Source organism: Choloepus didactylus, chromosome 27, assembly GCF_015220235.1.
Source record: "Choloepus didactylus isolate mChoDid1 chromosome 27, mChoDid1.pri, whole genome shotgun sequence".
Taxonomy (NCBI): domain Eukaryota; kingdom Metazoa; phylum Chordata; class Mammalia; order Pilosa; family Megalonychidae; genus Choloepus; species Choloepus didactylus.
The window spans coordinates 777,510-794,354 of NC_051333.1; the positions used below are offsets into that span (position 1 = coordinate 777,510).

The 16,845-nt window shown below is 41.0% G+C and overlaps 1 pseudogene; it reads right to left on the reverse strand.

Annotated features, from left to right (window-relative positions):
- Window positions 1–8,978: 8,978 nt before the first annotated feature.
- LOC119520963 lies at window positions 8,979–16,842 on the reverse strand (annotated as a pseudogene).
- Window positions 16,843–16,845: the final 3 nt, after the last annotated feature.

Genomic DNA, 16,845 nt, shown 5'->3' on the forward strand with positions numbered 1-16,845 from the left:
TGACCGCCACGAGAAAGACGCCGGAAGTCCCGCCCTTACGTGACGCGCCCGCACGGAAATGCCGCTCTCCGGGGCCTTCATTGGCTCAGCGCCGCCACTGTTCGGCGCCGAGCATTCTGGGTAGTGTGTTTCCGCACTCTGCAGGCCACCGAGTGGGCTGCGCCGACCCACACCTCTCGGAACAGAGTCCAAGCGGCACCCCGAGGGGCGTAGGGCGTTGGCCGCTCCAGCCCCAAGGGCAGGGGGTGGGGACGGGGTGATTGTTTTTCTCCTTAAAGGGTCCACAAGCAGATTTCTGAGGAGTGTTGTCTTCAAGTGATCACGTCAGTGTTGAGACATTATTTCAGTCTCCACGAAGCTCCCAAAGTTTACAAATATTTTTTGAGATGCCCCCAAGGCTACAGCTCCAAATGGAGATAATATTCCTTACAGTCACACAGACACAAAGTGCTTCCTCTGGTAGCTGCAAGCTATTATTATCTTTTAGCTCTTCATATGCTTTGAAGCCGGAAGCATTAGAGTCAGTTCCGCGAGTCTCAGAATGTTCAGTCAGGGACAAGGACAAAAACACTTCAGACAGGGGAGTGGCCTGGAAGACAGAAGAGGATGTGGGGTGGCCTTGAAGCGGGTTGTCAAGGGAAAGTCTCTGCACTAGTTCCCACTGAAAACAGGTCTCCTGCTTGTATAGTCTGTGATTGTGTCCAATCCAGTGAGAAATATTATTTTATCCATAAAGCAAAACTTTTCTATCCAGGAAGGAGCTAAGATGGTGGCGTAGAGAGGTGTGGATTTTAGTTAGTCGATTGGAACAACTAATAAACAACCAGGAACAACTAATAAATAATCTGGAACAACTGCTGGGGGACAACAGTGACTGTTCGCGGATTGTACAACAATCTGGATTGGGTGGGAAGGCTGAGATTGCAGCATAAAATCTGTAAGTAAAAACTGTGGAACCATGCTGGGAGCTCCCTCTCCCCATGGCAGGCTAATCACAGGACCTTGCTGTAGGAGAAAGCAGCATTCTTGGGCAAGCAAATATAGCTCAGTTTAGCTCCAATTGGGGTTTTAATTAATAAATGTGGACTGCTGAATACAAGCTACAAACATAGACAAACAGCAAAATACCCTGAGGTTGCTCCCAGTGGAGAGGAGGTGGGGCTGACAGAGAGGAAAAAAAATTAATTAAAAAAAAAATACAGAGTCTTTTAGAGACTGAGCTTAGAGAGTCAGAAAACACCCGTGCCCTGGGATGGGAAGCCCAGAAGACCTGGTGCTCTATCTGACTGATGGGCAAAACTGGGGGGCCACTGACTGGCTCTGAAGGGGGTCTTTCTTTCCCTTTTTCTCTCTCTCAAACTGAGTGGCTCAGTGGAGCCTCAGCCATTTTCAGTTCTCAGTGCTCAAGACAGGGGTGGAATTGACAGAGTCAGAGAGATAAAGAACAATTCAAATGCAAAAGTAACTCCCTAGGGGGTGTATCTTCCATAAGAGGAAGGAGGTGGGGCCCAGTTCAAGGGCCTGCCCTCCCCTCAGAACTCAGACTCTGGGGCCTAGGGGAAAGCAGTCAAAATAGAAACAACCTAAGTTAAGAAGTAAAGGGGACACACCTCTCTACACCATTTGGAAGCGACAGGCTGACAGGCGCCACATGCTGGGCAGTTCGGAAAAGCACAGTGGCTAGAGACCTCACAGGAAAGTCTGTCAAACTCTGAGACACACCCTCAGGGAGACTTGAAACTGAATGTAACCCCATTCTGAGATCTGAACCTGTTCTGGTCTGGGAAAATCTGATTTGGGTAACCAGGGAAGCCAAATGCCTAGACAACAGAGGATTACAAACTACACTGGGAAGGATGGCGATATGGCCCAGTCAAAGGAACAAACTTACACCTCAATCAAGATATGGTTGAGATATTGTTTCACTTTAATGAAACAATTAAAGATTTTCAAAGAAATATGCTAAATCAAAAAAAAAAAACACGAATGAGTTCAGGGAAGATATGGCAAAAGAGATGAAGGATATAAAGAAAATACTGGGCAAACATAAGGTAGAAATCAAAAGTTTGAAAAAATTACTGGCAGAATCTATGGAAATGAAAGGCACAACACAAGAGATAAAAACACAATGGAGACATATAACAGCAGATCTGAAGAGGCAGAAGACAACAGGAACTGGAGAACAAGACACCTGAAATCACATACACAAAAGAACAGATAGGGAAAAGAATGGAAAAATATGAGCAATGTCTCAGGGAATTGAATGACAACATGAAGTACATAAATGTACGTGTCATGGGGTTCCAGAATGAGAAGAGAAGGGAAAAGGTGCAGAAGCAATAATAAAGGAAATAATCAATGAAAATTTCCCATCTCTTATGAAAGACATAAAATTACAGATCCAAGAAGTACACTGTACCCCAAAGAGAATAGATCTGAATAGACCCATGCCAAGACACTTAATAATCAGATTATCAAATGTCAGAGACAAAGAGAGAATCCTGAAAGTGGCAATAGAAAAGCGATCCATCACATACAAAGGAAGCTTGATAAGACTCTCTCAGCAGAAACCATGGAGGCAAGAAGGAAGTGGTGTGATGTATTTAAGATTCTGAAGGAAAAAAACCACCAACCAAGAATCCTATATTTGGCAAATCTGTCCTTCAAGTAGGAGAGAGAGCTCAAAATATTCTCTGACAAACAGACAATGAAAGAGTTTGTGAACAAGATATCTGTGCTACAGGAAATACTAAAGGAAGCACTAGACAGGAAAAAACAGGAGTGAGGCAAGCATAGCTCGGACAAAGGCTGGGTGGAAATTTTTATAAGTGCTAATCCAAGGATGACACTTCCTCCTGGTAACTGAATACAGTCATGCTCATCTGAAGTTTGCTCTCCTCACTTCAGAATCTATCTCAGACAACCCACGGCTGCCTCGTTTCACCCCTGAAACCTCCTTATCTCCACACCTTGGGCACAGCTGCCTCCTGGCCTTGCGTGGCTGACGTCTCCAGTGGGGGCCCGGCTGGGGACGGGTCTCCTCGGAGGCTGCGGGAAACCTGGTGGAGGTCCCGGGGGCACCGGGTGCCCTCGCTGCCCGGGAGCCTGGTGCGTCCAGGTGGAGCCTCGGGGCCGCCGTGAACTGTCGGAGGCGAAGGCAGGGGTCGCCTTGCCCTGGCCCAACCCGACGTCTGGGTCCCGGATTGGCTTCCCAGGCCCCCTCCCAGTTGCGGGGATTGGTTTGGGCTCAGGGGCCCGCAGGCGCTGCCCACGGTGCTCCCGGGGTTCCGGCCGCTGTGGAGGCAGAGCTGGAGGGAGACTGGCCGGGAGCAGAGGTGGGGATGGGGAGGTCTGGAGGCGCCTGTGAGGGAAGTGACTGGAGCCCGGCCTGCTCCACAGTGTGGGAGCAGCAAGGAGGCCTGGATAAGGGTGCCACGACGTTTCTACCCTGGGCCAAGTCCATCTAATGACCTGCCTTCATCCAGCAACGGGGGGAAGTGGTCCTCCGGAGCCGTATGAAGTGCCCGTGGGATTCATTGGACATTGCCCGGAAGAGACATTGCTCAAGAGGGAGAAACCAGAGGCGGCAGAAGGGACAGGAGCTGGGAAGGGATTTCTGCAACAGGGGACAGCATATGGGCATGGGAACTTCAGGGGACACCAGTGACTGGGGTTAGAGCACTTGTGGTAGATTTTAACTACTTAGGATTTCTTCTGAAAGTAGACTGGATCATTTACAGATAATTGGTGAAGTGGTTTGGTTTTGAAAATATTCTACTGAAAAAGGAAACCAACCAACCAATCTGGGTCCATTGAATTGTAGTTCTTGTTAAGAGACTTGCTGAGAATTTGGAGTCTGGAGGCTGCAGCAAAGCTGTCTGGGATGGTTAATGTGGACCGGGACGTTGTGTCGAATGGAAGTCACCATCAGTGATTTCAGTGGAGTCTCCATGCAGGCAGAACCCTCAAGGCTAACTCCCAGTTTAATCACATTGTAGACAATTTATTATTTAGTCTGAAGTCCAGGTCTCCTGCTATCACTTGAGAGCTAGGCTAAGACTAAACTCAGCATTTTTCCTTTTCTCTGCCCATCTCGATAAGCATTTGTTATTCATAGGTTAGCACTAATGGGTGTTTCCATGCTCACAGCCAGTTCAGACATAGGCCCTAAATAAGTTCAGGTTACTTAACTCACATGAACCAATTTCTCTCCCTTTAACTAGAAGAAATTCCTAGAGAATTGCACTGGAGGAAGGGAGATTTCTCTTTAATGGCTTGTATTAGCGTCTGTAGTTGTTAAGGAAGGGATAGAGGATGTGTGGAAATGCAGTAAAGTTTAGCAACATGACAAAGTAGCCCTGAGAAATCCTTGTGACAGTTTGTTGGAATGTGACTCAAAATCCCAATTGTAAAGATCTCAATGCTGGGACAGACCTTTTCAAAAGGGAAAGCATATGGGAAGTCAGCTGTAAGACAGGGAATGAGAACATGGCCTGATAATTGGCTTTTTCATTAAAATTAAAAACTTCTGTTCTGAGAATGATACTGTTCATGGAACAAAAAGACAAGCCACAACCCAGGAGGAAATATTTGCAAAAGACATACCCGATAAAGGACTTGTATGCAAAATATACAAATAACTCTTAACAATAAGCAAACAAAAAACCCAGTTACAAAATAGGAGAATGATCTGAATAGACATCTCACACACACAAAAACAGATAAACAGATGAAAAATAAGTATATGGGAAGATGCTTAACATATCATTAGGGAACTGAAAATTAAAACAATACAATACCACTACACACCTATTAGAATGGCTAAAATCCAACAGCTGATAACACCAACTGCCCAGGAGGACGTGGGGCAGAAGGAACTCTTTCTTCTTCATCATTGGTGGGGGTGCAAAATGGTAAAGCCACTTTGAAAGACACTCTGGTAGTTGCTTTCAAAGTTAAACATAGGCTTTCCATATGATCCAGTGATTGTGCTCCTGGGTATTTACCCAGATGAGGTGAAAACTGATGTCCACACAAAAACCTGCACATGAATATTTATAGCAGTTTTATTCATAATTGCAAAAAATATATATCCTTTAGTAAAATGTTTCTTGTAATAAACTTTACTTTCTTTACATTGGAGATACAGTGAGTCTTTTATTTTCTAAATTAGAAGTAAATGATAACACTCTTCCACTGGTGACAGAAAATTTAAAGATATATTATGACTGACCTATCATAAATTTCCCTTTAAAAAAAAAAAAAAAAAAAAACACATAAAGAACTGCTCATACCAGCCACTGTCACTTGGTCACCAGGTATCCCCTCCTGGCTGGGGGCACATCATTATCTTATTGACCATCACAACTCTGAAGTTCAGTGTGCTGAGTGATGAGCAAGTAAGAGAAGATTCCGGGAGGCTCAAGTCAGGAGGGGGAAAGGAAGATGATGAGCATCCTGGAAGCAAGGGACAAGGCTGGTGATATGCTTCTGGTTCCCTCAGAAACAACCTTTCTTCTCACCTGTATCTATCTAACATCTATTGAAACTTTTTTTGTGTGTTGTAACCTCAGAAAGCCAGTTTTAAAAGGAAAATAGTTATCTCTGGATTTCCTGAGATAAAATCCTTTAAAGAATCTGAGTTATGTTTAAAGAAGAGATACTTACATAACCGGCATTTGCTGTGAGGACAGTGGGTGTCCCAGGGGGTCAGGGGCATTCAGTCTAGCTGGAGCAAACATGACAGAACTTGTCTGCTTTGCCTAGAGTGATCCCCAATGCTCACACACACAAACACACATACACACCTATGTAATTACTATTTAGTATTCATATTAAAAAGAATGTCAACACCTCTGATCTGATCTTCCATATTACATTTCCTAGTCATGACCTCATGCCAATCCATATTTATTCTTTGAGCATTTCTAAAAATAATTTACACTTATTTACACCTCTCTCCCTTAATAGAATCTTTAGGAGAAAAGGACAGCACTAGTTTTGTCAAGTATTATTAATGTGATTCTCAAAGTCTGCTTCCTGGCCCTGCAGCATCAGGGTCAGTTGAAACTTGAGAGAAATGCAGATTCTTGGGATTCACCTCAGACCTATTAAGACAGAAACCCTGGGATTAAAGCCCAGCATGTGTGTTTTAACATGCCTTCCTCATGATTTTAGAACTATTGGATTGTTAAATCCAATCATCTAGCTTTGTTTAAATGTGATGCTCCAAAAGTTTTCTTGAAATATGTGAATTGAGCCCATTGGATATGGATTATGAACTATTCCCACCAAAAGTCCTTTAACACAGAAATTGGACCAGTTTTCTCTAGTTTTGTTAGTCTCCCACTAAAGGCTATAGGAAAGCTGATCTTAATTCTTCAAGATGAGAATTATGAAAAAATTTGCAAGAAATATCAGTTCCAGTTAAATAAGATGATTCTATTTGTAATTAATTAGATACCAAGACTTTTATTCATACCATTTTGTACTTGTTTTACAGCTGTACTTTTCACTTTCATATATATACTGCATCTATTGGGTGACTGAACACCTTCACATATCCATTAACTACAAAATATTTCTATGAAGTAGCACTCTTATGTTGAGTAAAAGTGCAAGCTACTGCTATATTAAATGTATATTCATTTATATGGTAGTTTGCTCTCCATATGTAGAATTGTTAACTATCAGCTTCAAGACAAAGAATGGTTTAATTGTTCTAGCATGAATCTTCTGACGTCTAACAACTCCTAGTGAATGCTTTGCTACGTTTCTTACAAATGTAAGATTTCATTGTGAGTTATTTGACACAGAATGTGGGATGCACTTGAACAAGACTTCCCACAATTATTACATTAGAGGTCTCCTATCTTGTATGAGTTTATAAGTGATGAATAAAGGATTCACATTGCCTAAAAGTTGTCTCACATTTGTTACATGTATAGGATTTTTCTCCAAAGTGGATTTATAGTTGACTAGGTGATTCATACTAAAGGATTTCCCCCATTTACCGCATTTCCATGGTTTCTCTCTTGTACAAATTCCTTGATGGAGAATAAGGTTTGCACTATAGCTAAACACCTTCTCATATTCACTACATTCGTAGCACTTCGATCCAATATAAATTCTCTGATATTGAATTGGGCAAAATGTATAGGTGAAGTGATCATGACAGAGATAGCCATATGGTTTCTATCTTGTATGATTTCTTATGTGTAAAGTGATTTACATTGCCTAAAGGTCTTTCACAGTTTTTGCACTTATAAGGGGTTTCTTTTAAAGATTATCTGGTCAGTAAGATTTGAGTCTTTGCTAAAACTTTCCCACATTCATTACATTACTTTTATCTCCAGTATGAAGTCTCTGATATGCAGCAAGATTGGAAATGCAAGTACTCCTCCCACACTCAATTACATTCCTCAGGTCTCTCTCCGGCATGATTTCTATGATGTCGAAGCAGGGATAACCCTGTTTTCCCACATATACTGTATTTACAAAGTATGGCTATAGTGTGATTTTTTTCTTTAAACACATTATTTTGAAATAATTTCAAACCTACACGACAGTTACAAAAATAATACAAAACCAATATAGAGAATTCCCACAATACTCCCTGTAGATACTCAGGTCCATGAATTTCAAAATTTTGCCATTTGTCTGATCATTCTATCTATCTATCTATCTATCTATCTATCTATCTATCTATCTATTTTCTGAACATAGGAAAGTAGATTGTATACATCATGATTCTTGAACACTAACACTTACATGTACATTACCTAAGAAGGTGGTAACTTTTCTTACCAACTTGTTAGTTAACAAGTTTGAGAACTTTAACATTGATATAAAACCAACTTGTTAGTTAACAAGTTTGAGAACTTTAACATTGATATAAAACCTAAAGTCTATATTCCAATTTTAAAGATTTTTAATTTTGAGATGCTTTCAAACTTATAGGACAATTGCAAAAATAAGACAAACTCCCTACAGAGCGCTCCAACATTTGAGCTCTGCTATCACTTGAGAGCTAGGATAATACTAAACTCTGATACCCAGATACCCAGATTGACCAATATTAACATTTTATCAATTTGCCTCTTTCCTTCCTCCCTTCTTTCTTTCTCTTTCTTTCCTTCCTCCCTCCCTCTCTCCTTCTTCCTCCCCTCCCCCTCCCCCTCTGCCGGACACTTGAATGCTTGAATGTAGATTGTATAATCATGGTCCTTGAACACTTAATACTGCCATGTTCGCTTCCTAAGAACAAGGATATTCACTTATGTAACCATCTTAAGTGCAGTTATGAAGCTCAAGAAATTTTTCATTGACATAAAGCTTACAGTCTATATTACAATTTTTCACTTGTCCCAATATCTCCCTTTGAGGCCTCTCTCCTGCATTATTAGATCCCTTGCAGGATAATATATGTCTTTAATTGTCATTATCTCTTTAGTTTGTCTTTCTTTTTTAAATTGTGGAAATATATTACAACATAAACTTTCCTATCTCAACAGCCCCCAAGAATACCATTCAGTGGGATTAATCACATTCTCAAGATTGTGGAAATCATTATCACCACCCATTTCTAAATTTTTTCCATCACCCCAAACAAACAGGAGTCCTGTACCCATTATGTCTTCACTCCCCATTCCCCCTCCAACCCACACCTGGTAACCTGTACACTACTTTCTGTCTCCATGAGTTTGCATATTGTCTAATACTTTCTTTGTGGTTACCGTGGGGCTTAAATTTAACATCCTAAATCTGTAACAAACTCATTTGCTTTGGTAACACTTAACTTCAGTAGCATAAACTATGGTCTTATACTCTCCCATCCCCCCACATTTATGTAGCTCTTATTACAACTTACATATTTGTTTGAGTCCAAATCCAGTGATTTATCATTTATCTTGTAGGAAGTAATAAGTGGAGCTACAAACTGAACACACAATAGTAGTGATGTTTATATTTACCCATGTTGTTACCTTTGCCAAAGATCTTTTTTTTATTACAAAAATTTTATTAGAGAACTTGTCCATTTACAGAAAAATCATGCATAAAATAGAGTTCCCATATACTGCCTTATTAGCACCTTGCATTATGTGATGCATTTTTTACAATTCATGAAGGCACATTTTTATAATTGTACTATTGACTACACAGTCCATCATTTACAATAGGATTCACTATTTGTGTTGTAACCACTGACTACAGCAGTTTGACTTGTAATTGCAGTTGTTACTTTAGTTCATTTGAAGTACATTTAATTTACAGAATAATGTGGCAAACATTGACTTCCTTGCATTAATAGGATTTCACATCCACTAATATGGTATGTTTCTTTCATTTATTTAATTTTTTACTTTTCTGTTCTAAGATTATTATATTTTTCCAGGTTTCCCCTTTGTTTTATTTATACTCCTTGAAATTTAAAAAATTAAATTTAAATTTGATTGCTGAAATTACAGCACATTTTTTATACCCAGAGCTTGTGTCTGGTAAAATATTAATTCTTATACTAATTCTAATTGTAATCAGTTAATTTTTTTTAACTGGTCCAACAGCCTTGTCTTTACTTTTAAAGCAAGAAGAAATGTGCGAATAATCAGAAAGCACTAGCAGACATCAGTAATCCAAAATACTAGCTTTTTAGTTCCCAAAGCGCTCACAAAGAAAACCACTGAGAGAGTGGAAGGGGATGGAAGCAATTCTTAATAACTGGAATCCCAAGTGTGTATGTAAAGTCTCAGGGCTATTTTTAGGATTTATCCGTTACTTGGTCACTTTTTTCCCTCAAATGCTACAGTTTTTCTTTGACTTTTTCCTCAAAATATAAAAAGTATGAAATACAAACAAGCTCTTGCACTGCACACTTAGAGGCATACAATTCAAGCATTATAGTGCTATCCACATACCAATAAATCCCATCCAATCTTGGATAATTCAATAACATACAAAATATCAGGGCACAGAAAGAACTAAAAACCACTTCTTTTCGTTACACATAAGATTCAAATATTCAATGTAAAGAAAAACACTTATTCATTTTAGCTTCCCTCTACATTTACATGTTGCTACTCTTATTAATATTCCTGTATAATTTTATTTGGTCTGATTATTGTCAAATCCAGCCATCCAGACAAAACAGGTAATCAGAAGGTTTATCTCTTCTCTACCTCTGTAGCCCCAATAACTAGAAGTCAATTTTACAACATGACTCCAAACACTAGGTTGTGACGAAAAATGCTAGATCCAATTTCTTCATAATCCTTTTGGGGTTGGCATACGTGGTAGAACCCAGGTGTGGAGGCCAGCATCAACCCCCAAACCAGCCTGTGTATTGCTGCATGTGGTGTGTGATTACTGGTACATTAACAGGCTTTGGCTTCAATCCACTGCCACTCAATTCCTCACTTAATTTCAGCCTGGCATCTATGGTCCTTTTCAAATCTCTTTGCAAGCAACGTTCCAAGTTCCTGAACATGGTTCAACCTCCAGAGGGGACAATGTTCTTGTAGAGAGGATGCGTGACATCAATAGGACAATTCTGAATTACCTTATCTACAACTTCTGAGATAGGTTGTGTTAAGTTTGGATTAGCAAACTCTGGATGAAAAAAGATTGCAGGTCCCAAGAATCTCTCATAACCAACATCAGTGGAAAATTCCTTCTTTGAAATAGCACTGAGTCTGGTACACTGCTTAATCCACTTTGACCCATGTCATACTTGTTTCTTTTACTAAATCTGGGCAGACATAACTATAGCACTCCTTTACTGCCTTAGGTGTTTCCAAGGATTGCTCTAGGGAGATTCCTCCTTCTCAGTCTCTCAGCAGTTGCTGAATAAAATGTTATATCTCAGCCTGTGATTATAATGTGCTTAATACAGCTGCCAACCCCATACCCTTCAGCCACAGGAATGACACGAGTGACACCGTCTCCACTGTCTATTACCGTACCAGTCAACGTCCGTTCTCCTTGTCTGGAGGTCCAGGATGCAGCCAAGGCAAGAACAGCCTGCACAGCAATGCACAAGCCTGGAACATGGAAAGACTCAAACTTTATTTCAGGAGTATATTCTCTGTTTTCTGGAGTATTCAGTGGAGGTTCAGTGAAAAGAAAATAATGGTCTTCAGGTTCTGCCCTTAAGTATTTAAAGATCACTTACTCCATAAACCTTTCCATCAAGTCCCAATCTTCAATTATTCCATGGCAGACTGGCCAGTATGTTGCATATGTAGGCTTTCCTATTGCTTCATCCCCAGTGAAGAAGTCTAGGCCATCAACACCTCTCATCACCCTCCTCTGAGCTTGATCACCCACTTTTGCTGACTCCTTAGTAGCAGCACAGCAAGGGATGATAAACTGTGAGTCTGTATTTCCAGCATGTCCTCGTTTTGTGTGCTGGGTGCACAGCCCATCACACAGGCAGGCAGCTGTCCCACCGTCTTCCTCCTTGCCTGCTGCTGCCACTGCCGGCCTCTGCTCCATGCTGGCGAAGGCCGGGCATTGGCAGCGGGCGATGGGGCTATCTGACCATCCACAACCACGCTGTCCTCTCCGTTCGGCGAGCAGGGAACCCGGAAGTCAAAGCAGTGGCAAGAAGGCAGCAGGCTTCGTTACCCGCTACCACTTCCACCACCCAGGCAGGCAGCCCCAGTTCACTGGTTTTAACAGGCGAATTGAATAACTGGTTTTGAAAAAATTCATTATTTACAAACATTTTAATACTCTATTATCAACTGTGTTACTAGTAGTTTCCTATGCTGCTCAAAGCAAATACCACGAAATGGGTCAGGTTAAACAACGGGAATTTATTCACTCACGGTTTCTGAGGCTGGGAAAATGTCCAAATCAAGGCCTCATCGAGGCGATGCTTTCTTCCTGAGGCCTGGCTGCCGGCCATCCTTGGCCCCTCTGCCACACGGCAGCTGTCTGCTGGCCTCTCCCTGCTCTTTCAGGTTTCACTGATTATAGATTCTTGCTTTCATGGCCTTCTCTCTCCATGTCTGAATTTCATTCTTTTATAGAGGACTCCAGTAACAGGATTCAGACCCATCCTGACTGAGGTGGGTCAGACCTTACCTGAAGTAGCCTCATCAAAAGGGCTTACTTACAATGGGTTCACTCCCACAGGAATGGATTAAGTTTAAGAACATGTTTTTTCTGGGGTACATATAGCTTCAAACTACCACAACTGACTACACGATAAAAGTTTTGTACAACTGCAGTTCCGATAACCACTGTAACCTTGTTTCTGACAAGGTTCTTGTTTCTGACAGTTCCTGTGTCACCATGTTGATATGGAACAATTCTTGCATCATATAAATACATTTTTTATAGAGGGGTCATTTTAAAAAATGTTATCAGTTACACACATTTGAGACATCTGCAACTTGAAAGCGAAATTAGGCTATAGGAATAATTCTTTCAAAAAAAGGGAGACTATGAAATAACCACAACAATGAACGGTGTTTTGAACATTTAACATAAATATTTGGATAAATGGGCAGAATTTTAAAAAACTGACATTTAAATGCTCCACACATTAAGCTTTATTTTTTATATAAGTTCCACATAGATGAACATATAAATATACCAAAAAATAGATCAAAGAAAAAATATACCTATCAATATAAAGAACATACTTTAGAAGACATTTATCAGTGAGAAAGATTCATAAACATGATGAAGAGATGAACATTTGATTTAATGTGCCTTAAAAAAGTAACACATACTTGCAATTTTCTCTTCAGTGTCTTTTAGTAGAACCCTAATAAATTCATGTTCCTTTAGACTGGGACAGAATGATTCCCAAGGATTTAGAAATGGGGACTATCTTCTTGGGAACCCAGAGCCTGGACTTTTCCCTCGAATTCTGTGAAACTCAAGCACACAGCAGTCTGCGTGACCCAGAGCAATTATCAAAATATAACTGGCTCCCCTCAACGGGAGGGAGCGCACAGATGGTCACTTCTCCCTCCTGCTTTAATCACCTTTCCAAGGTCCACCAGTTCCCAGAACCAAGATTGTTATTCCCTTCCTAGCATGTAGCTAATCTAAGTGTCACAAACCCCTTTATCTCATACCCATGGGAATGTTTTTGTTTCTGGCCTCTATAACTGGCTTTGCTGATTGCTGCCTAAAGGCAGATTGCTTTCACAGTGAGCTCTGAACCAGCCGCTGTCAGAGCAGCTTGACTGACTCCTCACTTCACACCCGTTAGTTCCCATAATAAAATCTGTCTCACTTCATTCCTGGTGTTTCCTTTTGCCTCCCTGCCAGACCAGCCACCGTGGGTCAAACAATCTTCTTTTCCCAAACTGGAATGTGCATCCTAGGTAATTCCACATTTCTCTTTCATCAAATCTTCTCTGTATTCATGGGACGGAATATGAGGCCTGACGACCTGATTTTAAAGCACCTGGACTTAGCCAACTTCTTGGCTATTATCTTGAGAGGAATTTCTCAGATAACAGCAGTTTGGGCTGAAACATTTACTAAATGCCATTGGATGTAAATTAATATTGAGTAGCCTGGGGGAATTTCCCATATATCACCTGCCTTCTGAGTTACTTCCAGCCCCAGAAGTAACAGATGATGGAGCTTAAACAGGAAACCACAAAATACATTGATCCCTCTTATCTACTCAGCTGAGCTTGTCCATCTTCTGGTAAACATGATTCCCACAATTCTGACTGGTCCTCGTAACTGCAGAAATATCACTGAGAAAATGTATTTTGGGTACTGCTCAAGATTTGTTTCCGGCGCGATCGCAGTTCTACTGTGTCTGTTCATGCTCTGTTTCATTGATTTCTGTATTGGGCCTTATGACTTGGCTGGCGGCTCCATGGTTAGCATCATTTACAGGCACAAGGGGCAAGTCCAATACATTCACAGCATCCCAGCTCTCTCCCAAACTGTGCCGAGACCAGAGCCACCCATATCATCCTGTTCCCGATATGAACCTTTGTCACCTTCTCCTCACACTCTTCCATCTCAGTACTTCATATAGTACTCCGATAATCCGAGACCACACCTGATAAATACCACTGTACTTGCGGAAACACGTTTCCACATATTTAGCCCCTTTGTGCTCATTAGTAATATAACTCTGCCTCCAGGCTCTATTTTCCCCTGCTAGGATTAACTAATTTTCTCTAAATTTGTCACCTGGTCTGGTGGAGTTTTTTCTCTACAAAATATTAATCTGTTCATTCATTCATTAGGTAGGGCTAAGCTCCCATGATGAGCCAGGCAGTATTAGGTAATTTGGTGGAGTATTATATTATACAGGTCCAGTAGTCCCAGCCCTCATAGAGGCTGTAACATGAAACCTAATTCATTTTATTTTTCTGCATTGTTCTACTTGTTTAACTTACTAACATCAACCTGTTATAAAAACAAATGTTCCATGAAATTAAACTTTAACAAGTACAGTCTTTTAGAAGTGATACTTTAAAGATAAAAATCATAATGAAGAAATGAATCACATAAATTGTAATTTCTGTAATTAACATTAAGGCCAATATTAAATTGAATTAATGAGTAAGCCTAATTTAATTCCAGGAAATCTTTTATACAGGTCAAACAAGTAAATTAAATAAAGGAATCATGACCTTGTATCCTGGAACCATATTAATTTTTTCCTATATAAACAATTATATTATTTGAAAATATAAAGTTTCACTTCCTTTTTATTCCTTAAGCCATTACTTTCACTTTCATGCCTTAGTGCATAGGCTGCAACTGCCAGTATAAGTTGACATGGTAACTGTGGGCATCAATTTGAGGGAAAGATGATCAGACGCACTTTCCCTTAATGTGACAGGCACAACAGTATCCATCTACTGCTTTGCTCCACAGCTATTCCAACTATTGTTACTTTCTAAATACAGTCTGGAGGGAACATGATCATCTTGGTATTCCACAGACCATCTTTTTGGTCTCTTACCGTGCTATTGTATGTTCACAGAACCTGGTGAGGTAGCAAGTACCCTAGATACCTCAACGTGAAGCGTAAGTGCTGGATGGTGGGAAACAAACCGCATAAAAGGAAGAGATCCTGCCATAGCAGAGAAGGTCTTAAGAGTCCACTGGTCTGGAGCATGTAGAGATAACTTTTCTAAAAGAAGAGATAAGTTTCTGCATGTTACATAAATGCAAAGAGAGATAAAACACATGGTATGGGGGATTTTTTGGATTTTGGAGGTGACATATACAACATTTAGTCCTGCTTTTCTGACATATTTACTGGACAGCCTGTGAGGCCTAGAAAAAGAAAGACTTCAGAAGCAGGTCCAGGCTATAAAACAAGCTTCTATGGTTCTTGGGCCATATGAACCAGCAGACTCAATGATATAGGAAATGTCTGTGAGAGAGTTATATGGATGGACTTTCCTAAAAGGAAAAGGACACTTTTAGGAAAAGGACCTCCCCCCCCCGCTTCGCCCAATACAAGTGCTCACCATTGTGTATCCACTCTGGACAAAGCTCTCAACAATTAAGTTTTTAAGATGACACATGGACCTATGTCCTTTATTGCCACGGGAGTAAGGATAAAGCCGTATGTGAGAACAGCATCATGGCCTTCCCCTCAACAAACTCACCTGGTTTACATAACTGCTGAATGCCCAAGCTGCCAACAGAGGCCAAAGTTGAGTCCAGTCCACAATACTGTACCATTGCCTAGTGGCAAGTTGATTATATAGGATCTCTCTCATTATGAAAGGAATACTGTTTGGTTTTTCTTCATCACAGGGAAAGACATATTTTGGTACGTATTCCTTCTTGTACCACAGAACATCTGTTAGGATGACTATTTATGAAAATATGGACTGCCTATTCATCACCATGTATCCCATACAACATCACCTATAAACATGGGATGTGTAGGGTACATCTTCTGGCAAGGATAAACAACAGTAGGATCACATCCATGGAATTCCCTGGACTCACTACATGTGTACTGTACAGAAAAAAATGGGCTTGATGGAATATTAGAATGGCCTTCTGAGGCCTCCAAGGAGTCTCAAGTGGTTAATTTAACACAACACAGACACCTGGAGGGAATACATTTTGGCTTTAATTAAGGATATGGAGATTACTCTCTGCCATGATACTGTCCCCTCTCAGACAGAGCTGGGGACTTCTACAAAAGCTATTTAACCCTTCAGGCTGGTGGACTACAATGCTGTTTTCAAAACACCATATTATGTACAGAACCTCCATAATTAAAGGAAGCTTAAACAATTAGGTATTTTTAATCATACAAACAAGAGCAATGTGGCAAGCAGTTGCAGGGTTGGGTGACTTGGAGGCTGGATACATCCATAATAACCATCACACGAGACCTAAAATGTCCATGAAGGTAAATTTCTGCAAGCCACCTGCATAATGCACCTCATGTCCTCCAGGACAAAGTTGATTACTTCTATGTCTAGCAAGTCAGATGGGAGGAAATGAGGCCCCACGCAGGCCAGGAGACCACTCATGATTCCTTCCAGGGGTTGGGAAGAAAGCACAGAGGCCTGCTAAGCTAAACATGCTGTGGGGACTGGCACACACTGTGGGACTCTGTCAGATGGTAGAGGAGAGATGACTTCTGCCACAACTACTGGCAGTCACATAGCCCTGGCAAAGGACCCTGGCAGTTTAGAAAGTGTAACACAGCTCCTGAAAGTATCTCACCTAGTTGGCACTCTTGGGGAACCTCCCCAGTGAGGATGTTCATATATATGAAGTTCCACTCATGACCGATGGCTCCCTCACAACGATTACTTTCAGAGCTTCACTCTGGGGTGAGCTGTTTGGTTGACAAGGAGATAACACACTCCCTGCACTGCT